The sequence below is a fragment of the Callorhinus ursinus genome, unplaced genomic scaffold, assembly GCF_003265705.2.
Source record: "Callorhinus ursinus isolate GAN/ISIS: 27379988/994484 unplaced genomic scaffold, GSC_fseal_2.0 scaffold52, whole genome shotgun sequence".
Classification (NCBI taxonomy): domain Eukaryota; kingdom Metazoa; phylum Chordata; class Mammalia; order Carnivora; family Otariidae; genus Callorhinus; species Callorhinus ursinus.
In genome coordinates this window covers 4,640,447-4,664,883 of record NW_027397114.1, presented here as the reverse complement: position 1 = coordinate 4,664,883, position 24,437 = coordinate 4,640,447, and the positions used below count along the sequence as shown (strand labels likewise).

General features: G+C 44.9%; 1 long non-coding RNA gene across 2 annotated transcripts in view; it reads right to left on the bottom strand.

Annotated features, from left to right (window-relative positions):
* Positions 1-7,085: 7,085 nt before the first annotated feature.
* The window catches only part of LOC112813995 (uncharacterized), a 29,178-nt gene continuing 11,826 nt past the window's right edge, over positions 7,086-24,437 (bottom strand). The window contains exon 3 of one of the 2 annotated variants that reach the window (XR_012375524.1): positions 7,086-8,535. This is a non-coding gene — a long non-coding RNA (uncharacterized lncRNA). Of the gene's footprint in view, positions 8,536-13,059; positions 14,143-24,437 lie in introns of those variants that run through there. The other variant, XR_003205638.2, reaches the window with a different exon arrangement.

Below are 24,437 nucleotides of genomic sequence, written 5' to 3'. Positions count from 1 at the left end.
TTCCAGTTACTATTGCTACATAACAAACTATCCAAAACTAAGTAGCATCAAACACCCGTTTTATTATGTTCTGGGACCCTATAGGTCAGGAATTCAGACAGGGTACAGGAAACATGGTTTTTTAATGCTCCACAACATCTGGATCTTCAGCTATAAGATGATCTATAAGATGATTCACTCAAGAATCATCTGGAGCGGGCGCCTGGGTGGTTCAGATGGTTAAGCGTCTGCCGTCCGCTCAGGTTATGATACCAGAGTCCTGGGATCGAGTCCCGCATCGGGCTCCCTGCTCCTTGGGAGCCTGCTTCTCCCTCTGCCTCTCTCTCTCTCTCTTTCTGTCTCTCATGAATAAATTAAAAAAAAAATCATCTGGAGCAGACTTGTCTAATGGAGCTTTCTGCAATTATAGAAACATACTATATCTATGTTGTCCAATATGATAGCCATGAGTCACATGTGGCTATTGAGCCCTTGAAATGTGCCCAGGGTGACTGAAGAACTAACGTTTTCATTTAATTTTAATTAAATGTAAATGGAAAACCACAGGTGGCCAGCGGCTCCTGAGTTGAACAGCATGAAGCTGGAGGCGTCTTCACTTATCTGTCTAGCACCTGGGCTGGGATGACCCAAAGTCTGGGCTCCGTTGGCACTGTCAATTGGGACATCTACACATGGCCTCTGAACTCTCCCTGTGGCTTGGGCTTCCCACAGCATGGCAGCTGGTTCTGAGAGGAGGCATCCCAAGAGGGAGTTTCTGAAGAGCCAGCATTCTAAGAGAGGTACATGGAAGGTGCATGGCCTTTTATTGACCGAGGCTTGGAAGTCACAAAGCACCACTTCTGCCATATCCATTGGTCAAAGTAATCATAAGCCTGCCTAGAGTCAAGAGGAAAGCACAGAGACACCCCCCCACACTTCTAAAGGGAGGAATGTCAATGAATTTGGGGTCATTTAAAAAAAATCACCATTGGGAAACTTCCACCTTTTTGTCTGCCTTAACATGAATCTGATGGCAGGAGCTGCAACTGCCTTTTTAGCACCATGAAGAGGATGCAAGATAATCACAGAGATAAAGGTTCTGACCAAAGCTAGTGACTACCTAGCTCTAGTCTACTTTTTAAGCCACATGAAATGATCCATGACTTACAGCTGAACATATTCTCATCAAAAACCCTAATTTAACATCTTTTAAGGAAACCTTAACTTGATTCTTAAAAAAACAACAAAGATTTATCTAGTCTGAATATTATCTAGTCTTTCTCCTTATAAAAAGACCTGGAGGAGTGCCTGGGTGGCTCATTTGGTTAAGCATCCGATTCTTGATCTCAGCTCAGGTCTTGATCTCAGGGTCATGAGTTCAAGCCCTGCATTGGGCTCCATGCTGGGTGTGGAGCCTACTTAAACAAACACCTGGAAATGCTCATTGTAGAAAATTTGGAAAACAGAAATAAAGAAAATAGCAATCACCTTTAATCTGCCATGCAATAATAACCATTGTAAGCGTCCTGCTCTGATTCTTTCTGAATGAGTTTCTACTGCATTTGCAGATTTGTATCCTGCAGTGCACTCAGCATTATGTTGTTTCTATTTTCCCCTAATACTAAGCATTGTCATAATTATAATTTTTAAGGACTGCATTCTCTGATTTAGAATAATTTGATCATTGCTCAGCATGTGGGTTCTTGACAATTTTTCTGTATAAAAACAATCATATGTAACAAACGTAAAAAATATTTTTAATTTATTACTGAAGTATAGTTGACATACAATGTCATATTAGTTTCAGGTGTAAAATAGTGATTTGACAGTTATATATACATCACTCAGTGCTCATCAGGGTAAGTGTAGTCACAGTCTGTCACCATACAATGTTATTACATCATTGACTATATTCCCCTTGCTGTACTTTTCATCCCCCCGATTGATTGATTTTATTTTTTTATTTTTTAAGATTTTATTTGACAGAGGGGGCGCCTGGGTGGCTCAGTTGGTTAGGCGACTGCCTTCGGCTCGGGTCATGATCCTGGAGTCCCGGGATCGAGTCCCACATCGGGCTCCCTGCTCAGCGGGGAGTCTGCTTCTTCCTCTGACCCTCTTCCCTCTCTTGCTCTCTCTCTCTCTCAAATAAATAAATAAAATCTTTAAAAAATATATTTTATTTGACAGAGAGAGAGAGACAGTGAGAGAGGGAACACAAGCAGGGGGAGTGGGAGAGGGAGAAGCAGGCTTCCCGCTGAGCAAGGAGCCCGATGCGGGGCTCGATCCCCGGACCCCGGGATCATGACCTGAGCTGAAGGCAGACGCTTAACGACTGAGCCACCCAGGCGCCCCTGATTTATTTATTTTATAACTGGATGTTTGTACCTCTTAATCCCCTTCACCATTTCATTCCCCCTATCCCCTCTGGCAACCACTAGTTTGTTCTCTGTAAGAGACTGCAGGGCACCTGGGTGGCTCAGTTGGTTAAGCATCTGCCTTGGGCTCAGGTGACGATCTCAGGGTCCTGGGATTGAGCCCCGAGTTGGGCTCCCTGCTGAGTGGGGAGTCTGCTTCTCATTCTCCCTCTGCCGCTCCCCCTGCTTGTGCTCACTTGCTCCCTCTCTCTCTAATAACTAAAATCTTTTTTTAAAAAAAGAGTCTGCTTGGTTTGTTTGTTCATTTGCTTTGTTTTTTTAGATTTCATATAGAAGTGACATCATATGGTATTTGTCTTTCTATGATTTATTTCACTTGGCCCAATACCCTCTAGGTCTACCCATGTTGTCACGAATGGCAAGATTTCATTCTTTTTTATGACTGAGTAATAGTGTGTGTGTGTGTGTGTGTGTGTGTGTGTGTGTGTGTGTATACCACATCTACTTTTTCATTCATCTATCAGGGCACACATTTTATATATAAACTTGAACTACATCTCTGATTCTTTCTTTGGGATTGTTCCATGAGTGTATTTACCAGGTCAAAGAGAATGGATAATTTTTGAGGCTCTTAATACATAATGACAAGCCACTTTCCAGAAAGACTGCACTATTTTACACTCCCAGTGTGTAATCATGTCTATCTCACTACATCCTAGCCAGCAATGACCACTAAGATATTTTTTTTTATTCTTGGCTATTTGGGAAATAAAATGGCATCTTTTGTTGCTTTAATTTACATTCCCTGATCATATGTAGGATGAACATGTTTTTACATATTTCTCAGCTCGCATTACTCTTCCAGTGAATTTTCTAGCCATGCCTTTTCTCCACATTTCTATGAGAGATCTTTGCATGTTTCTCTTTAATTCATGTGAGCATCTTGCATATTATATGCCAAAATGATTCTGATCCTAAATTTCATTTTAGAACTTGCCCAGGGCACCTGGGTGGCTCAGTCAGTTAAGCGTCTGCCTATGACATAGGTCATGATCCCAGAGCTCGGGTCATGATCCCGGAGTCCCAGGATCCAGCCCCGCCGGCTCCCAGCTCAGCAGGGAGTCTGCTTCTCCCGCTTCCTCTGCCTCTCACCCTGCTCCTTCCTTTTTTTTTTCTTTTAAGATTTTATTTATTTGTCAGAGAGAGAGAGAAAGATAACATGTGCACAAGCAGGGGGAGGGGCAGAGGGAGAGGGAGAGGCAGACTCCCCACTGAGCAAGGAGCCTGATGCGGGACTCGGGCTCGATTTCAGGCCCTTGAGATCATGACCCGAGCCGAAGGCAGACGCTTAACCCACTGAGCCACCCAGGCATTCCCCCCTCCTCCTTCTTGCTCATTCTCTCTCTCAAATAAATGAATAAAATCTTAAAAAAAAAAAAAAACTTGCCCAAATGTTCTGTTTTATTTTGTATTTATTTTATTTTTAAAGTTTTTATTTTATTTTTTTAAGATTTGATTTATTTGAGAGAGAGAGAGCGCGAGAGAGAGCATGAACAGTGGGGAGGGGCAGAGGGAGCGGGAGAAGCACATTCCCCTCAGAGCAGGGAGTCTAATGTGGGGCTCAATCCCAGGATCTGAGCCCAAGGCAGACACTTATATCAACTGAGTCACCCAGAAGTCCCTTAAGTTTTTATTTTAATCACCCCATGCTCCTGACGACAAGTGCACTCCTTAATCCCCATCACCTATTTCCCCCATCCCTGCACCCATGTCCCCTCTGGTAACCATCAGTTTGTTCTCTGGAATTGAGTCTGTTTCTTGGTTTGTCTCTCTCTTTTTTTCCCTTTGCTCATTTATTTTGTTTCTTAAATTCCGCATGAGTGAAATTATATCGTCTTTGTCTTTCTCTGACTACTTGTTTCACTTAGCATAATACTCTCTAAGTCCATCCATGTTGTTGCAAATGGCAAGATTTCATTCTTTTCTATAGCCAAATAATATTCTATTGTGTGTGTATATATATATCACCTCTTCTTTATCCATTCATCAGTGGATGGATATTTGGGCTCTTTCCATAATTTGGCTATTGTTGATAATACTACTATAAAATCGGGGTTCATGTATCCCTTTGAATCAGTGTTTCTGTATTCTTTGGGTAAGTACCTAGTAGTGTGATTGTTGGATTATAAGGTAGTTCTATTTTTAACTTAAAAAAATTGTGTGCAACTGAGGCTCAGAAGGTTAAGTAACTTGCCCACAGTCTCAAAGTTCTTTTTTATTTTTATTACTTTATTTTATCTTATTTTTTCAGAGGGGGGGCAGAGGGAGAAGGAGAGAGAATCCCAAGCTGGCTCCACACCCAGTGTGGAGCCCAGTGCGGGGCTCAGTCTCAACAACCGTAAGATCATGACCTGAGCTAAAATCCAGAATCAGGCACTGAACTGACAGAGCCACCCAGGTGCCCCTATTTTTAACTTTTTGAGGAACCTCCATACTGTTTTTCCAGAGTGGCTGCATCAGTTTGCATTCCCACCAACAGTGCAAGAGGGTTCCTGGATTTTTTCTTTTTTTTAAGATTTTATTTATTTATTTGAGAGATAGCAGAGTGAGAGAGAGAGAGAGAGCATGAGCAGGAAAGTGGGTCAGAGGGAGAAGCAGACTCCCCGCTGAGCAGGGAGCCCAACACCGAGCCAAAGGTAGAGGCTTAACTGACTGAGCCACCCAGGTGCCCCAAGGGTTCCTTTTTCTCCACATCCTTGCCAACACCTGTTGTTTCTTGTGTTATTGATTATAGCCATCCTGACAGGTGTGAGGTGATAGCTCATTGTAGTTTTGATTTGTATTTCACTGATGACAAGCGATGACGAGCATCTTTTCATGTGTGTGTTGGCCATCTGTATGTCTTCTTTGAAAAATGTCTGTTCATGTCTTCTGCCCATTTTTAACTGGATTATTTGTTTTTTGGGTATGAAGTTTGATAAGTTCTCTATATATTTTGGATACTAACCATTTATCAGGTATGTCATTTGCAAATATCTTCTCCCATTGCTTAGGTTGCTTTTAGTTTTGTTGATTGTCTCCTTCGCTGTGCAGAAGCTTTTTATTTTGATGTCATCCCAACAGTTTATGTTTGCTTGTGTTTTCCTTACTTCAAGGGATGTATCTAGAAAAAAGTTGCTACAGTTGATGTCAAAGAAATTACTGCCTGTGTTCTCTTCTAGGATTTTTATAGTTTCAGGTCTTATTTTAGGTCTTTAGTCCATTTTGAATTTATTTTTGTGAACGGTGTATGAAAATGGTTGCTGTCCAGTTGAAGAGACTATCTTTTCCCCATTGGATGTTCTTTCCTGTTTTGCCAAAGATTAATTGACCATATAATTGTAGGTTTATTTCTGCATTTTCTATTCTGTTCCATTGACCTGTGTGCCAGTACCATACTGTTTCTATGACTACAACTTTGTAATCTAACTTGAAGTCTGGAATTATGATGCCTCCTGCTTTGCTTCTCTTTTACAATATTGCTTTGGCTAGTCGGGGTCTTTTGCGGCTCCATACAAATTTTAGGGTTGTTTGTTCTAGTCCTGTGAAAAATGCTGTTGGTGTTTCAATAGGGATTGCATTAGATGTATAGATTGCTTTGGGTAGTATAGACATTTAACAATATTTGTTCTTGCAAACCATGAGCATGGAATGTCTTTCCATTTCTTTGGGTCGTCTTCAATTATTTTCATCAGTGTTTTATAGTTTTCAGAGTATGGGTCTTCCACCTCTTTGTAGAACCTTGATTTCTCATCTATTGTTTGACTTTTTAGCTATCGGCCTGATTCAAAGATTATCAATGCTTTAAAAAAAAAAACAGTTCTAGTGATCTTTACTCAATTTTCTTTCTCCTTGATCTTTCTGCCACACATCACACTGTTTATTGGTAACTATTTGAAATATTCTCTTTTGACTTTGCACACTCATGCACAGACATAGGATGTACCCAGCATGGCTCCCACTTCTTTACTACTTCAGCTGTAGTTGAGCAGAGTAGAAAAATTAGGAACCTGAAATGAGAGAATTTGTGTTTAAGTCCTGCTCTGCCAAGTATGAGCTGAGTATGGCTGCACTGAGTCTCAGCCCTCATGTAATGAATACAAGCAGTAACTCCCTCTGAGCTGTGTGAGGATCTAATGAGATCATGCCTGTGAAATTGCTTGGCGAACTGTAAAGCCACACATAGATGTTAACGTTGTCTTCCTTCCTCCCTGCTTCCTTCCTCTTCCTCCCCTTCCTCCTCCTCTTCCAGCCTCCTCCCTTCTCTTCTCCTCTTTCTCCTCCTTCTTTGGTTCTTCTATCCTATGGAAATTTGATTCAGTTCAAGTAAGAAAGTATGTGAAATTGCTTGTAAACTATAAACGGGTATTATAGACACTCTCTTCTCCCATATACAGGGTCCCCAACTCTGTCATTTCCATCTCCAAAATATCTCTCAGAACCTCATGCCTTGGTGTTTTAGATTGCTACTTAAATCTTAGGTTATCTTACTTTCCATATGTTTATATCCTGTCTCCTATGTTGGATTGATTCCAAGCTTTTTTATGTCCTTGCACATGAGCTTCTGTAGGGCCTTGCAGCTGATCAATATTGACTGATTGATGGCTTTGCTCTTGTAGTTGCCTAATCCAATGAAAGAACACAGACTTATTTTTTTTTAAAGATTTTATTTATTTATTTATTTGACAGAGAGAGACACAGCCAGAGAGGGAACACAAGCAGGGGGAGTGGGAGAGGGAGAACAGGCTTCCCGCTGAGCAGGGAGCCCGAAGCGGGGCTCAAACCCAGAATGCTGGAATCATGACCTGAGCCGAAGGCAGACGCTTAACGACTGAGCCAGCCAGGCACCCCTGGAGAATACAGACTGTTTGAGAAAGGGGAAGGGTACTGAGACTCTAGAAAAGAGGCTGGATAGGCAGAAGCCAGATTACTGAGGGCCTTGGGTTAGGAAACTGGGAATTTTGCCTTTCATAGATGAGAAGATGTTAAGTGATTTTTCAGTAGGCAAATGACATTGTTGGAATTCTGTTTGGAACATATTTTATTTAGCTCTGAACTCCAGAGCCTAGTACAGCACTCGACACACAGGAATTGCCCTGTCAATCTATGTTCAATTGCTTTTATCACTCAACAGAGTATTCTTCAATTGTTCGATTATTCTGAAGATGAAATACTTTGCCTTTTAGGGAGGAAATAGATCCTGTCTGTAGACCCACCGGTATCTCTACCCACCTTGGTACAAAAGAAAAGGGAAAAATTCTGTGGCAAAGTATAAGCCAAAAAATTTTGGTTTCTGGAAAACCTAAAAACTTTCTGTGGAAAATTCTGCTGGGGCCCCGGGAAGATGGGTATCTTCTACCTCAACTTTTTCTGTCTGTGCTGAGTATTTGTTGCTACTTTAGACAACCCTCCTGGGTTCTGTTTGAGCATCTGCCCCTCTCCCACTCTCCATCCATCTTTTTCCTTTGGGTCCTAACATCTAGGCTGAAGACAACTAGAACATAGCATTCTCCTGGCCACTGTAATGGGTTCAGGGATGGTCACTGACCTAATTAGGTCAATCAGAGTCAATAACTATCAGTTGTGTTTGAGGTATTGGGGATAGGACTCCTTCCTGTGAAATGTGAACCTGGATGCATCCATTGTCGAGGTTTCTGGAGCCATCTTAGTACCATCAGGAGAGAGCCTGCTGGCAAATTCAGCTAACACAGGCAAAACATGGAGGAAAACCAAGTACCCAGAAAAACCTTTGAGCCCCCGGCATCACCTCTATCTGGACTTTCAGCTACAGGATGTCTAAGCATGGGTCCCCAAAAGAGCAGAGCCTGAGCAAAGGGCTCTGTGCTTCCACTTTAATAGGGAGAGAAATCCTAGAGAGCAGGAGTGAAAGACAAAGGGAATAAAGCAGCCAAGGTGGGAGAACCAACCCAAGGTTGCATTATTGAGCCAGTTCACTGTTAAGTACAATTGTTTGACCCCCAACATGGGCCAGTCCTCCAAGAAGTGGCATAAACTACATCCCAGGACAATCCCTCCGAGAAAGGAAAAGGGCCAAGAATTTACTCACTAGTTCCCGATTTCCACTGGTCAAAGGATGCACATCACAGGCTGTTGACTCTCCCACATTTCTGGGTTTGGAACACTGGAAGACAAGTAGGGTCCTGCACCTCCATGTCACCTGGGAAGTCTCGAGGCAGGAGACCAGTGACACCGTGTGAGCTGAGAAGCTGTCCAGTTGCGCCGTGTGAAGTCAGAGCCTGTGTGGCAGCGGGAAGGAGAGAAGGTGAGGCCGAGAGAACCTAAGTGTGCCTAAGAAGCACCCCAGATACTCCTGAGTTAATAATAAGTCCCTTTTTGGCTAAAGCCAGCTGGGGTAGGTTTCTACATAAGCCGTCTTGTGTTTACAACATCCATCCCCCCACTCCCTGGACTGCTGTAACACTCACTGCCTGGGCCATTCATTTGGCATGAAAGTGTGTGCTGTCTTTTGGTTACTTAACCCTATTGCATTGGTGCAGGTCCTGTCTCTTCAAGAGATCTGCGTGGTGCTGAGAGCAGACCAGTAGCTTCCATTGCTCTGTGCCTGTGTGCCATTCACACAATGCTTCATAAATATTTGGCTGAACTGACTTTTTCAGTTTCATAAAGTTCAGCGTTCTGCTATTTGGCCGCTTGCATCCCAGTGTGTTTCTCCCAATGTATGCTGTTTTTTTAAACTTGTTAAAAATGTGTCGCTTGGGCAGTACTTACACAATGAATCACCACATGACTTCACATGCCCAGTGGCATTTGGATTCTAAAGTTAAATCACTGTTCTTCTAGTCTCACTATGGTTAATGTGACAAAAATATTAAGTGACATGCAGAATAGCTCTAGGAGATTCGATACTGACCGAAACTGGAATTCCGGAAGTTAAGAGTGAAGAAAACAACCAGAAGGAAATAATTAAATCATAGGCAGAAATTGATTTGTTAATTAGATAAAAAGTAAAAATTTGAATAATAAGCTTGATTCGGTAGATATCTGTATTCTTGTAGGACTTGCCAAGGACAGAAGTTCTTTTCAAACATCCATGGAAAAGTTTAAAATTGCCTGTGTAATAGATCACAAAGAAAATTTCCATAAATTCCCCAGAGTAGAAACCTTCTGACCCAAATGGTCTACAGATCCTTAACACAAGATTTAATGACAAATGTAGAAAAAAAAAATCTATTCACTTGCAATTTTAAAGGACTTTTTGCAATAGCTTTTACATTAAAGAGGAAATCAGAACTGAAATTTCCATAATCTATAGTCAAATAGGAAATCAAAACTGAAACATGGATTGCTTTAGAATAATGACAACACCTAGACACTACATGCCAAGTTCTGTATGATGCAGAGAGAGTGATAATTGGAGGGAAACTTATTTCCTTAAACACACTTATTAGAAAATAAGAAAAACTGAAACTAAGTTATCTAAGCATGCAGTTCAGGTTGCTAGGAAAAAGAGAAGCAAAAATAAACCTAAATCTAGCAGAAGGTAAGAATTAAAGACAAAATGGATGAAATAACAAACAAACACCAGGTGTCTCAAAAGCTGATGATTGATAAAATAGATAAAATTTGTGTAAGTCTGATTAAGGTAAAAGAGCTCAAACTGGTGATTTTAGAAACAAGAAGAGAACATGATTATAGAAACAGAGGTTATTAAAGAATTTAGAGAATCCTATGTGCAACTGGATTAAATCTGGATGAAAATTACAATTCTCAGGGAAATTATAAATTATCTCAATTGACTCAAGAAATATTATCAAATCCAAATAGACCACCCATATTGGAAAAAAAACTAGTTTAAAATCTACCCACAGTGGAGTGCCTGGCTGGCTTAGTTGGTGAATGAAGCATGTGACTCTAGATCTCAGGGTTCTGATTTCAAGCCCCAGGTTGGGCATAGAGCCTACTTGAAAAAAAAAAAAAGAAGTAAAATCTACCCAAGGAAAAGAAATGAGGTTTTATGGTAAGATCTTACAAACTCATTCCATGAGGCTGGCATAATGCTGATACCAAAGTGGATAAGCATAGAACAACCAAGAAGGAAACCAAAAGCTAAATTTGCTTATAAACACAGATTTTTAAAATCTTAAGTGAAATTGGATCAGTGTATTAAAGTAATGCAAGGATGGTTCAACATTAAGATATTTGTTAATGAAATTCACTATATTAATACACCAAAGAGCAAAAAGTTCTTTTTTTTTTTAAAGATTTTATTTAGGGTGCCTGGGTGGCTCAGATGGTTAAGCGTCTGCCTTCGGCTCAGGTCATGATCCCAGAGTCCTAGGATCGAGTCCCGCATCGGGCTCCCTGCTCCTTGGGAGGCTGCTTCTCCCTCTGCTTCTCTCTCTCTCTCTCTCTCTCCCCCCACCTCTGTCGCTCATGAATAAATAAATAAAATCTTAAAAAAAAAGATTTTATTTATTCATTTGAGACAGAGAGATACAGAGAGAGAGAGAGAGAGAGAGAGCATGAGCAGGGGGAGAGGCAGAGGGAGAAGCAGGATCCCCACTGAGCAGGGAGTCTGGTGCGGGACTTGATCCCAGGACCCTGGGATCATTACCTGAGCCAAAGGCAGACGCTTAACCGACTGAGCCACCCAAGCACCCCAAGAGCAAAATGGTCTGATCATTTTGATTGATACCCCAAAAAATAAAAATTAAGAAATTAAAAATAGGGCGCCTGGGTGGCTCAGATGGTTAAGTGTCTGCCTTCGGCTCAGGTCATGATCCCAGGGTCCTGGGGTTGAGTCCCGCATCGGGCTCCCTACTCAGCAGGGAGCCTGCTCCTCCCTCTGCTTCTCTCTCTCTCTCTCTCTCCCTCTCTCTCTCCCTCTGTCTCTCATGAATAAATAAGTAAAATATTTAAAAAATTAAAAAAAGAAATTAAAAATACAAAATGTCCACACACATTTAATAAAATACAATACTCTTTCATGATTGGAAAAACAAAACAAAACAAAACAAAACAAAAAACCTTCTTACAAGTGAAGCAGGAAAGAAAACATCTTTGGGGCACCTGGCTGGCTCAGTGGGGGGAACGTGTGGCTCTTGACCTCAGGGTCATGAGTTTGAGTCCCACATTGGGTGTAGAGGTTACTTAAATAAATAAACTTAAAAAAAGGAAAAAAGAAAAGAAAACATCCTGAACGTGACAAAGTCTCCATCAGAAACCTACAGCTACAGCAAATGCTAAACTTAATGGCCAAGTGTTAGAATCATTTTCTTTAAAGTCAGGATTGAGACAAACCAAGTTGATACCATGTTATGTTTTTTTAAAGATTTTATTTATTTGAGAGAGAGAGAGAGAGAGAGAGGAAGAGAGAGCATGAGCCGGGGGAATGGCAGAGGGATAGAGAAGCTGAGCAGGGAGCCTGAAATGGGGCTCAGGACCCTGAGATCATGACCTGAGCTGAAGGCAGACACTTAACCGACTGAGCCATTGCAATAAGTAGAAAAGGGTAGTCATTGCAGTAAGATGAAAAAACAAGAGGTATACATCAACATGAAAAGAGACAAAATGGCATTATTTCTAGATTATATGATTATTCACTCAGAACCTCCAAGATCAACATCTTAAAAAATGCTTATGGCTTGTTAAAGAATCTAACAAGGTGGTAAATTAGAAAGGAAACATGCACACACACAAGCCAGCAGCGTTCCTATAGATCAGCAATAATAAATTAGGAAATATGATAGAAACAAGATATAACTCACATTAATAATAAAAACGAAAAAGGTACTTAGGAACAAATTGTCAAAATGCACAGGGGAAAAAGTCTTATGAACTTTATTAAAGGATATACAAACATTGAACCTATAGAGAAACAACTTATCTCCTGAAAATGATGAAAAAACTCAGTAATAAAAAGATATCATTCTCCTCTGAATTAGTTCCTTTTGCTATTCCAGCAGGACTTTTTGTGGGTATGCTGATTCCGAAATTCATCTGGAGGAATAAACATACAAGAATAACTAAGAACACTTTGAAATAGAAGAAGAATGAGAGGAGGACCTCCTGTTATCAAGACATACAACAAAGATACCAAAGATATTACTTATAATAATAAAAAATGAGGGATTGATGTAGGAATAGCCAAATAGGTGAGGAAACAGAACAGAGAGTCCTGAAGTATGTCCCGTATAAATAGGAACTTAGTTTATAATAAGGATGGCAATCACAATTTATGGGGCAAAATGGTGTTAGGACAACTGGCTATCAATTTTAGGAGGATATTCAAGGTGGTTTAAAAATCAAAACATTCTTAAAGCCTTTAAACAACAAGAGAAATGTAAAAACGTATTTTTTTATTTTTATTTTTTAAATATTTTTTAAATTTATTTATTTGAGAGAGAGAATGAGAGAGCGAGCAAGCACATGAGAGGGGATAGGGTCAGAGGGAGAAGCAGACTCCCCGCCGAGCAGGGAGCCCGATGCGGGACTCGATCCTGGGACTCCGGGATCATGACCTGAGCCGAAGGCAGTGGCCCGACCAGCTGAGCCACCCGGGTGCCCAAAATGTATTTTTTTTTTTTATTTTATTTATTTGTTTGAGAGAGAATGAGAAACAGAGAGCACGAGAGGGAAGAGGGTCAGAGGGAGAAGCAGACTCCATGCTGAGCAGGGAGCCCGATGCAGGACTCGATCCCGGGACTCCAGGATCATGACCTGAGCCGAAGGCAGTCGCTTAACCAACTGAGCCACCCAGGCGCCCCAAAACGGATTTTTTTAATCTTGAGTTGAGGTAGGCCTTTCTAGGGAAGGCCCCAATCCCAAAGGTCATAAGGAAAAGATTAACAGACTATAGATAAACAGATTTATCCATTAATAAGCAGATTAACAGATAAACATTTAAATCTTTGGTATACCCCAAGAAGCCATAAACAACATTAAAAGACAAATGGCCAACTGAGAGAAACCATTTGTGACTTAAGCAAAGAGCAAAAGATTAATACTGTAATATATAAAGAACTTCTAGGGGCGCCTGGGTGGCTCAGTCGTTAAGCATCTGCCTTCAGCTCAGGTCATGGTCCCAGAGTCCTGGGATCAAGCCCCGCATCGGGCTCCCTGCTCAGTGGGGAATCTGCTTCTCCCTCTCCCACTCCCCCTGCTTGTGTTCCCTCTCTCGCTGTTTAAAGACACTTTACAGATAATTATAGTTTAGAATTACGAAGGAGGTGGGAACACCTTAAATATCCATCCCCAACGGATAGTTGAATAATTTCGATCCATCTTGTACTTGGAAGCTGTTGATGAGGCAGATCCGTCCTGATGCAGGAAGACAATGTATGTACCAGGCACTGTTCTCCATGCTTTATGTCCATTTAATCCTTCCAGAAGCCCACTGAGGAAGATACCGTAATTTGTGCTATTTCACAGACAAGGGAACCGAGACATAATGGTGTGAGTCATTCATCTAAGACCACACAGCTGGTTGGCAGAGCTGGGATTTGAACCCCAGTGATCTGGCTCCAAAACCTGTGGCTTGACCCTGACCCTAAGTCATGCTTCTATATGACTGTGATATGGGGAGAAAATCAAGCCACAGAAAAGCGTTAAACAATCTCATCTTTATGAAAAGTGGAAACATGTTTTGGTGCATAGGAAAAAATGGTGACATTCGATGAGAGAGAGTTTTGGCGGTGGGGGAAATGGCACTTCACTTTGACGCCATTCTTTATATATTGCTGGAATTTGTCACAGCAAGCAGGTACTACTGCAATTAAAAATAATATCATATTTAAAAGAAAAAACATATTAAATATATTTTAATATTTCTCATATAACATAGTATATCTAGTTTATATAGTCAAAATATCCTTATATTTAGGGCTTACTTCTTTGTTGATGCAGTGTTTTTTTTTTTCATAAGTTTCCTTTAGTTCAAACTATTATCTTGCAAAAATGAGAACAGAATGCTCATGCCCCACATAAATGCCTACATTCCAAAAGCATTAATTTATCGCTTTGGAAGGGATCTGATTTTTGTGCATTTGGAAGTACCTGTTTTTTACCAGGATTCTGTAAATAGTGTGGCTAAAATGGCTTGAATTTAACACCTGACATACTCCCTAAGAGAGATTTTGCCCATCTGTTCCTTGGTGTCTGGATTTCCCTTCCACAGCTCTTCATAAGATGTTATGCTGGGTGCAGAGACTCAAAGACTTAGTAAGCCCCAGGCTAGCGGGAGCACAGACACCTCCCGAGGCAGAAACCAGGGAGACATCTTGGACACCCCCTTTTGTCACCTTGTCGCTATTGCCAACCTGACCATCAGTCTGACCTCCTACGTGTTGATCTGGTCCATCCACCACTGTGGAGGACACAAGCACCTCTTTCCTCAATGTTTCCAGCAGCCTCCTGCGGGCTCTCCTGCTTTCACCCCTGCTCCCATCACTGACCACCCCACATGCAAATCAGACATGTCCCCATCCCTCCACCCCCACCAGCCTAAACCCCTCAATGTCTCCCATTTCTCCCGGGAGGAGGACCAGAATCCTCACTGCCGTCTACCAGGCCCACAGCCCAGAGTCGACACCACCTTCCTCCCCCTTCTTTTACTTCCTCAAGTATATACCAGGTTCCCTCCTGCTCTGGGGCCTCTCATCCCCCACCCCCTTCACCTCTACTCAGCTTTCAGCTGTTAATGTCACTTCTTCACCGGGAGGCTGTCCCAACACCCGCTTAGACCTCTGTACCCCCACGACTCCACCTGTCTGTGAGGAGGCCTGTAAGGTCCCTAGAGGTAGAAACGGGTGTCCCTTTTGGAGTATCCTTGGAACCAAGCACAGAGCCTGGCTCACACAGGTGCTTACTGAGCACTTGTTGAAGGAAGGAAGGAGGAACAGCGGGAGGGACCCTGCTGTATCACTAGATAGAAGGTGCCAAGGCAGCGGAGCCTGTCTCCGTCTGGGAGGTGAGGGAGGCATTGCAGAGCAGAAGGAGGCCTTGAAGGGTGGGAGGGAGAAAGGACATTTCAGACTGAGGCTCTGCATGAGCCTGGTGTGGAGCCCTGTGCTTGTCAGGTTAGAGAGGGGAGGCAGAGATAAGACTGGAGTTGTGGATGAGCCCGGGCGGGCAAGAGCTCTGCATACCATAAAAGGACTTGAACTTTCTGCTGTAGGTAATAGGAGGAGCTGGGAGGGTTGTCGGAGAATCCCTCCCCACTCCCTTCCCTTTTCCATCCCCTCTTCCTTGCTTCCCTTCCTTCTGCAGACCGGGAACAAAGTCTCCGAGGGCCAGATAGCATGCTCTTGGTTGGACAGGAAGTGGCAAGGGATTTGGAAGGGACATTGCTCAAAGGGCCCTTTTTCTTGGCCCTGTCCCCAGATGTACAAAGCAGAGCTAGAGTCGTAGAGAGAGCAAGAGTCCCTCCCCCAGGGCCACCACATTCACCCAGAGAGGTGCCTGGGAGCCCCCAAAGCGCCCAGGGCCCTGTGCCCCAAGGGTGCACACGAGAGGGAGAAGTTGGGTCAAGGCGAGACCCCTCAGGGAGAATGACAACTCAACAAGTATCTGGGGGAGGATGCCTGAGGCTCTGCGCCTTCCCGGGTTTCTTCTGCACTGTCTTGGCCTCAGGACCATGGATGGGTTGACTCCAGGCTCCAGCTCTGTGGCACAAATAGGCTCCACCTTGCCCGGGGTCACCTCTCTCTGAATAAGGTTGGTGAGTAAGGGGGCTCAAGGTGACACCACGGTCTGAGGATTCGCAGCCTCAACCTTCAAATTCCCAGCGTTGCAAGGGGAGGGCGTGGACTCCTGCTGAGGGCAGGGTTAGGGGAGCCAAGTGCCCACAGGACCTGGCCTGCAGCCATGTCCATGGGCTCAGACCTCTGCTCCCTGGCTCCTCTGCAGACATTTCAAACCTTTCAAAATCTCAAGACCATGGGACCTATTGGCTTCTATGTTCCCCACCCTGTTCTTTGGGCTCAAATTTATACTTCAACAGCATTCACTGAGTGTCTGCTCTTTGCAAAGCCCCATGCTAGGCTCTTAGTCATAAAGATGAACAATTCATGATCCCTACTTCCAAGAGGCTTATAGTCTAGCTAAGGAGGGAAACCACATTCAGAACGATATAAAACTCTAGTTTAATCTACTTGGCTTTTTACTATTTTTATGTCACTGACATATATAGGGCATGACCTCTATGCGTGCCCCCACATTCTGTCATCTTTGGAATCCTTGTTTATTTTTTCCTCCAGCACTCTTTTGGGGTTTGGGATTGTTTTGTTTGGCTATAAAGAAGGTTAGACATGCTTCAGCGTCTCCTCACAATTTCCTCTGCATTATCAACCAGCTCTCTCCTCTGAATTAGATCTGCCCCATCCCCTGGGTAGGTAGACCTTTCCGAAGTGAGCTGGAAGCTGTCAAAGGATGTGGCTTCTGAAGAGAAGTCAGGAGGCTCCCAGGCCATGAATATATCCTTGATAAGGGTCTGCAGTCCCACTGTTAAAAGGTTATTCCTTTGAAGGTGCATGAGCTCCTGGAGGGAATAACAGCTTAAATAAATCCTGAACATTTATCAACTCTAGCGGGGATTCGTTTATAGCCGGGGGGTGGGGGTTGGGGGGTGCCATCTTTCCAGGACCCACTGATTTCTCTAGATTTTGAGGTCATTTCAGTTAGTTATTGCCATGTAACAAACCAAATTGATTTATTGCTTCTCACAGCACTGTGGGTTGGCTATGTGGGTGGTTCTGTTAGTCTCCCCCGCAATCACCCATGCGGCAAAGGTCATCTGACAGGGGCCAGGGGCCCCAGCATGGCCTCATTCGCATGTCTGGTGGTTGGTGCAGCTTGCCAAGTCTCCCAGTGGTCTGTCATCCTCCAGCGGGCTCAGGGAACTTCATCAGGGCAGGGCGGTCTCAAGGTTATGATAGGGTGATGGTAGAAGCTGGAAGACCCCTTTAGACCTAAGCTCCAGATTGTGCATGTTATGTCTGCCCTATTTTGCTGGTCAGAAATGTCACGAGGCCAGTCCAGATTCAAGGAGATGGCAAAGTAGACTGGACTGCTCAGTGGGGGGGAGCAGCAACATCCCATAGAAAAGGGGTGCAGACACAGGGAGATGCCACTCATTGGGGCCATTATTCTAGCTATCTACCATAGAGGTCTAAAAGATGTAACGTTGGGGCGCCTGGGTGGCTCAGTTGCTTAGGCAACTGCCTTCGGCTCGGGTCATGATCCTGGAGTCCCGGGATCAAGTCCCGCATCGGGCTCCCTGCTCGGCGGGGAGTCTGCTTCTCCCTCTGACCCTCCCCGCCTCATGCTCTCTCTATCTCATTCTCTCTCTCTCAAATAAATAAATAAAATCTTAAAAAAAAAAATAAAAGATGTAATGTTATCAAGTGTTTGCTTCAGGACAGCAGGATTGATAGAGGAGGTATAAGCCCCTATTCTCTGCCAACATATATTTCCATGATCTTTACCGGGGTTTTGTTATCCTTTGCCAGCAGAGACATAGCCTACAGATCCAGTTCGCTTGACTCCACAGAGCTCATTAAACCACATAGCACCATTTGGCTGACTCCTCCCCCACCTTGAGTCGTCAAAGCACACTCCTCACCAGGCCCCGGGATGTGTGGGCAAACTCAATCGGGGTGGGGGGTGGGGTCCTGATTTGTAGCATTTGGCAGATGCAGCCAATTGCAAGCTACCAATGTGACATCGTTGAATGGAGTTTGGAATAGATATGAGTCATTGCTTTTTGGCCCTGTACAAGCCAGCTCCACACCTCTTCCTTATCTCTAGAATTTTCTAGAAAAAGGGAATACAGATTAAAAAAGAAAAAAAAAAAAGCAAAACCTTTCTTAGTGCCAAAAGAATAAAATGTGTTAAGAAGGCACATTCTTGTTTCGGAAGATGGGGAACTCCACAGCCACTAGGCAAGCCATGGGAACCCTGGAATCGAGGCAGGGTCTGAACGCACCCCATGGTATCTTTGTGTGGGCAGAGACCATTTCTGAAAGGGTGCTCTCCTAACAGACAGTGGTTATTTCTGGAGCTGATGGTAGGTGGGGGTGAGGGACCTGTCTTGATGTATTTCTGTACTACCTTTGCTTTCTTACAGCAAACACTCATTCGATTTATAATTACATAACTAAAACTGAAAAAGCAGATATTATAGACTCATTGAACATTACAGACTCTCTGAGTCAGATAAGTCAGGGCATTTGCCCTGGCCAGGGGCACAGCCAAGACTAAGACCCAGGTCTCCCGACTTCTGATTCAGAACCCTTCCCCACAGCCTTTGGGTTGCCCCACTCCACACAGCTACAAATTGGGAAGAAAGTGATCACCGTACCACTGAAAGCTCATGGAAGTTTGGAGAGCCTTACCTTGCGAGACTGGACAGAGACCGGAAGGCAGCCCACTGGGAGTAGCTTCTAGGACCCTTTGGGGACGTGCTCCCTGACCCCTGTAGGAAGTCTGACCCACCATTACTGTCAGTGAGCAGTGAAGAGCAAGGTATGGAAATCATCGGCCTGAAGGGTCCCTCCCATCTCACTTACTTTTAGACTCTCCTCTTGGAAAACTTCATCACCAGTTCTAAATCAGCTGATTGAAAATTCCTTTTTTTTTTTTTTTTTGGTTGAGAGTTTAGTGTTTCTTTGATTTATTTTCCCCTTTCTTGTGTCCTTTTGCTTAAAACAACCTTTGGACTTCAACAAAGTCAGTACAAGGCCAGCCCAAACTCAGTATGAAAACAAGCATCAATAAATTAATGAAAACACAGAAAGGGCACCCTTATCTTGCAATGGGAGACATTTGTTTTTAAGGAAAGGTCTTGCTTGTCGTGTTTAGCATGAGTGTGGGACGGGGTCATGGAGAAGAGCACCAGGAGACCAAGACAGAAAAAAAACCTTTCTGGAAACAAAACGAGGTGGTTGCATGGTTGCGAGGCTGACTCGCCCTTGGCTCAGAGCTGTGTTCAAGGCTGAATGGGACATGTTTGGAGCCCCAGTGGGGAGATTGCTTTTCTGGGCTGGGCTGACCTGTATGGGCCAAACCACCCAAGCACTTGGAGGTGAAACCAGTTCAGCTCAGCCTTCAAGTTTGTTTTGGAAATATTCTTGTCTATTGTCTATTGTCTATTTCATTTCCAGTTCCATGGCCATGGGTCCTCCTCCTCGTGAGGCTGAAAGCTCCTTGAAGGCAATGTCCTTATCTGCTTTGTATCATTTTTGGCAAGTGACCAGTAAATGTGTATTGAATGAAGGAATCCAATTCAAGTCAACAAATATATTTCAGATGGCCATTACTAGTTGGTTTTCAGGGAGGGGCAGACATGGGGAGTTGGGGATGAGTAGGAAATTAAAGATTAAATAGAAGATGATCAGGGAAGGTCCCCACCTCAAAGAGCTTACAGATACCCAAGAGACAAACTTTGACACAGATGTGGGTTAATTACACATTTAGCTCGTTGTCCTGGGGCCTATGGATTTCTATAGGTTGTGAGCAAACTTGAGACCAGTCTTCTCCTGTCCGTCACCCCCATGGGGAGAGCAGGAGCAAGTGGGTGGAAGAAGTACTGGGTCCATACTGCAGGGGGTGGGAGGGCTGATCTTAGCTCTAACATTCGGTGTAGATCCTCAGCAATCGAGGACAAGGGCTGAGGCTGAGGTCCACGGGTGGGGATGGTGCACAGGGTCTCCCAGGACGGGCAGGAGCAGGAGGGGCAGAAGGCAGGTTGGTTCCAGCCAAGGCCCTTAAAAAGTGCCAAAGGTCCAATGGGAGAAGACAAGTTCAGGTGTCACGTCCAAAGGGCAAGCGGGGGGCCGTAAGAGGGAGAGGACTCAGGTGGTCGTGGAATGGAGTGGGGTCAGATGGGGCCAGAAGCCAGTGGCCGGCAGAGGTGCCAGCCGTGAGCACAAAAGCTCAGGGTCAGGATAGATACCTTGTACGTGGCCACGGAGTCTTTCTCATGTTTCTCCCAACCAAGCCCCACGAGGCAGCCCAGGCCCCAGGAAGGGGAGCCCTGGGGCATGAATGTGTCCCAGACTCTGCTCTGCCCATCATCCCTGCTCCAAAGTTTCCCTCCATCAGCTGCACACTGACAAGAAGACAATGTGAGTGAGCCTTTCGTAAAGTTAATTTTCATTTCTAATTTAAATGTCTAGGGTCGCCCGGGTGGCTCAGTCGTTGAGCGTCTGCCTTCGGCTCCGGTCATGATCCCAGGGTCCTGGGATCGAGCCCCGCGTCGGGCTCCCTGCTCCGCGGGAAGCCTGCTTCTCCCTCCGCCACTCCCCCTGCTTGTGTTCCCTCTCTCGCGATGTCTCTCTCTGTCGAATAAATAAATAACATCTTTTTAAAAAAATGTCTGTTCTGAGATTATGTCCGTCTTATTTGTGGTGGTAAGATGGCTCTTCTTTTATGAAATCATGGTGATGGGAGGTGATGCATTTTTTGGTTGTTTAAATGGTATCATTTGGCTAAGTTTAAAAGTGAGCAGTATCGGTCCCCAGATTTATGGAGGGAAATACTAAGGCATCAAACCCCAGTCTGGTTACTTCTGCTCTAAGGAGCTGAAATCCTGTCTCCCACCCGCAGATCCTGGCTGCCATAAGAAAATCATCATCATCACCAACACATGCATCGCATGCCCTTTGAACCAAGCACTATCCGAAACTTTTGCATATGCTAATTACCTCCTCCCCTTGCTTTTATCCTTTGACCCCCCTATATCTACCTAATATCTGGACGCGGCCTCTCCCAATATCAACCGAGCCCCGGTTTTGGTGGCTTCCTCCTGCAGGCTTCATAATCTCTTCCCTAACCCCCAGCCACCTCAAAATTCCTTTCCGGCGGCTGTGCCTCTACTTCTTGCTGCCAAATCCTCACCAGACTCTTCTATCAACTTACCTGGTCAGGCCTCCTACCGGACACTGACAGGCCTTCTGAATACTGAGCACGGGTCCTGGAAGGAGGGCACCCAGCTGCCTAGCTGTGGGTCCCCCCAAAATAACCACCAGTCCAACTAGACCCTTCCTCATTTACCTGCCTTTGAGCCTCCTGGGACCTCACTCCATCCTCCTGGCAGTCTGACTCTACCGTTTTCTTCCTGCTAGAATCTTCCCTAGACAGACGCCCCACCACTGTGTGAATCTTCTGGTTTCTGGATATAGCCCTTATCCTGCCTCGTCTAAGCAAAGCAAACCTTGAGTCAAATCCTATACTTTTGCCCCAGGCTCTACTAGCCACTGAGAGCATCCCATGTGCACCTTCCCATAACCTTCCGAGGTAGATACGATGGATCTCCATTTTACAGATAAGCAAATCAAAGCCCAAAGAGGTAAAGTCATTTGCCCAAGGTCACACGACTGGGAAGTGGCAGAAATGGGCTTTGACCCCAGTTTCTAGAGGCCTAGCCCCGAGCTACCACATTGCCTGGCTTCTTTTCCAAGAGATCTGAGAAGCCCTGCATTGGGAAGTTTACAATGAGATGAACCTCTTTGGCTTCGGAGCTCCATGACTCTGGGAGGTCGCCGGTTCTCTGAGTCTCCCTTCCCGTGCCTTCCATGGTTTTGTGAGGACCCACACTCGGCGGACACACCTGTCGCTCCCATTCCTTCCTGAGGCTAAACCCTGGTGACCACCGCACGCTGAGAGTGGGGCCTGAGGTAGGGAACTCAGCACTCGGGATGTCGGTCACGACTGAGAAAAACAAACCCGCATCTGTTTGCAAAGGATTTCGCAGCTGAGGGAGGAGGTGAAGGTGGGGGTTTGAGGCGTGGAGTGTGAGTCGGGCTGCACAGGGGTCTGAATCCTGACTCTGCCACTTGGGGCAAGTCTCTTAACTTCCCTGTGCTTTTGTTGTCTCATCTTTAGGGGGTAGGAATCATGGTAATACCTACCTCATGTAGAGTTGTTGCTCATTATAGGGCTAATTAATATAACACAATATAATATAAATATGTATAGCCCTTCGAACAGAGCCTGGCACCCACAATGAGCTCTTCATAGGGGTACACTCTTAGTAGTCTCTGGGGTCAGAGAACGTGCGTGTTACCACTATTTTGCAGTCAAACTAAGACCCTGAGGGGTTGAATGAAATGCTCAAGATTACACGCCTTCGGCTGAGTGGAGCCTCGATTGAAATCCAGAGCCCCTGGTCAAAGACCTGCCAGCGCCTCGCCTTCCAGGAGTTTCCCATTTCCTTTTCTGATGTGACAGCAGTTGGCTCTGACCCCAGGCTAGCTCCCAGTTTCCAACCTCAGTACTCCAGTCCTGCACAAATCAGGCTCCTCCCAGCGACACGGTCCAGCTCAGAGCAGACCTGGGCCCACTGAGCCGCTGTCCACCTCCACCTGGTCGGGAGACCCTGCAGAAGGCAGCGGCCAAGGGGGGAGGCACTTCCCTCCCTCAGGGGCCTGGGTATGCAAATCCCCAACTCAAGAAAGTAAGTGGGGGGGGATTGTGGTCAGGCCAGGGATGACTGATTGTTGAGGCTGGCTGGTTTGCTCTCCCTTCCTGTGCAGGCCCCAGGCCTTGTGGTGAGAGCTCTCAGCCACAGTATCTCAGCAGCTTTGTCCCAAGCGCTGGGGCAAGGAAAGCTGAACTGGGTTCATTCGGTTCTCCGGTGACTCATCCCAGGCACGGACCCGCAATGGATCATTAAGCTGTCTTGGACCTTCTTTCAGGCCCATGCCTCCAAGATGAACGCTCTCAATTTGTTTATCGGGTCTCCAACAATGGGCCACTATTCTCCTTCCCCACAGCCCAGTTACACAATCTTTCCCCGTGTCTTTCAGCCACCTACTGACAGTCTGTGCGCTGAGCATTTGCTCGCCATCCTGCCACCAAATGCCCAGCTGCTGGCATGTCATCCCCTGACTCTGATGGAATCGCTCGCTGCCTTCTCCGCTCTGCTCACCAGGATCCCCCTAACAGTGAGGCACTTACGCTTCTGCCCAAGCCTCCTGTGGGCAGATTTTTGGTCTCCCCCTAAATCTTCTCACCATCACCGGCTCCAAACCAGATCTGGACCTCTGAATTAGCCATCCCCCAGTCCTAATGAATGTCCTGGATCGTCCAATTCTCTTTGATCCACAGTTCTTGGGTTAGTTTTTGTTTGTTTAATTCTTTTTTTTTTCTTTTAAGATTTTATTTATTTGAGAGAGAGCACACTAGAAAGAGAGAGGGAGTGTGCAAGCATGAGCAGGGGGGAGGGGCAGAGGGAGAAGCAGACTCCCCACCTGCCACCAAGCAGGGAGCCCCATCCGGAGCTCAGGGCTCGCAGGACCCTGGGATCATGACCTGAGCCAAAGGCAGATGCTTAACTGACTGAGCCACCCAGGCGCCCCTGTTTAATTCTTTAGAAAAATATATAAATAACTCATGTTTGGGGCACCTGGCTGGCTTAGTCGGTACAGCAGGCGACGCTTGATCTCAGGGTTGTGAGTTTGAGCCCCACGTTGGGCCTAGAGCTCACTTTAAAAAATTAAATCAAATTAAATTAAAAAGTAACTCGTGTTTGTTGGAGAAAAAATAATACAAGTCACCCATAATCCCACTGCCTAGAAATAGTCTCTATAAACATTTTGGGGGTATATCCTCTTGGACTTACCTCCCCACATTCTAAAGTTTATCTCCATTCCCTTCCTTCCTTGCTGGGGCACCACTGATAGGTACCCCCCCCAGCCTGGTATGTTGGAAGTACGCAGATGCCATTTTTTAAATGAGGATCTGTTACAGGACAGGATATATTTGTTAATCTCTAGATTGTGGCTCTAGATGGTGAGATCTGCTTCTTCATGGCGTCAGTGTAGTTCAGGTGACAATGTTTTGCCTGCATTTCTAGAGTAGCCCACCCCCACCCCCACCCCTGGGTCTCTTGTCCTCCAGCCTCCAGAGTGAGCAGAAAAAGACACTAACATCACCAGTTCATTCCTCTGCTTTGCCATCTTCAATGGCTTTCCATTACTTTTGGGATAGACTCAGGAGTCCTTAACCTGGTGTCTGTTGGTGGCTCTTGGTGACATGAGGCTGCCTTGCTTTTCCCAAATCTTC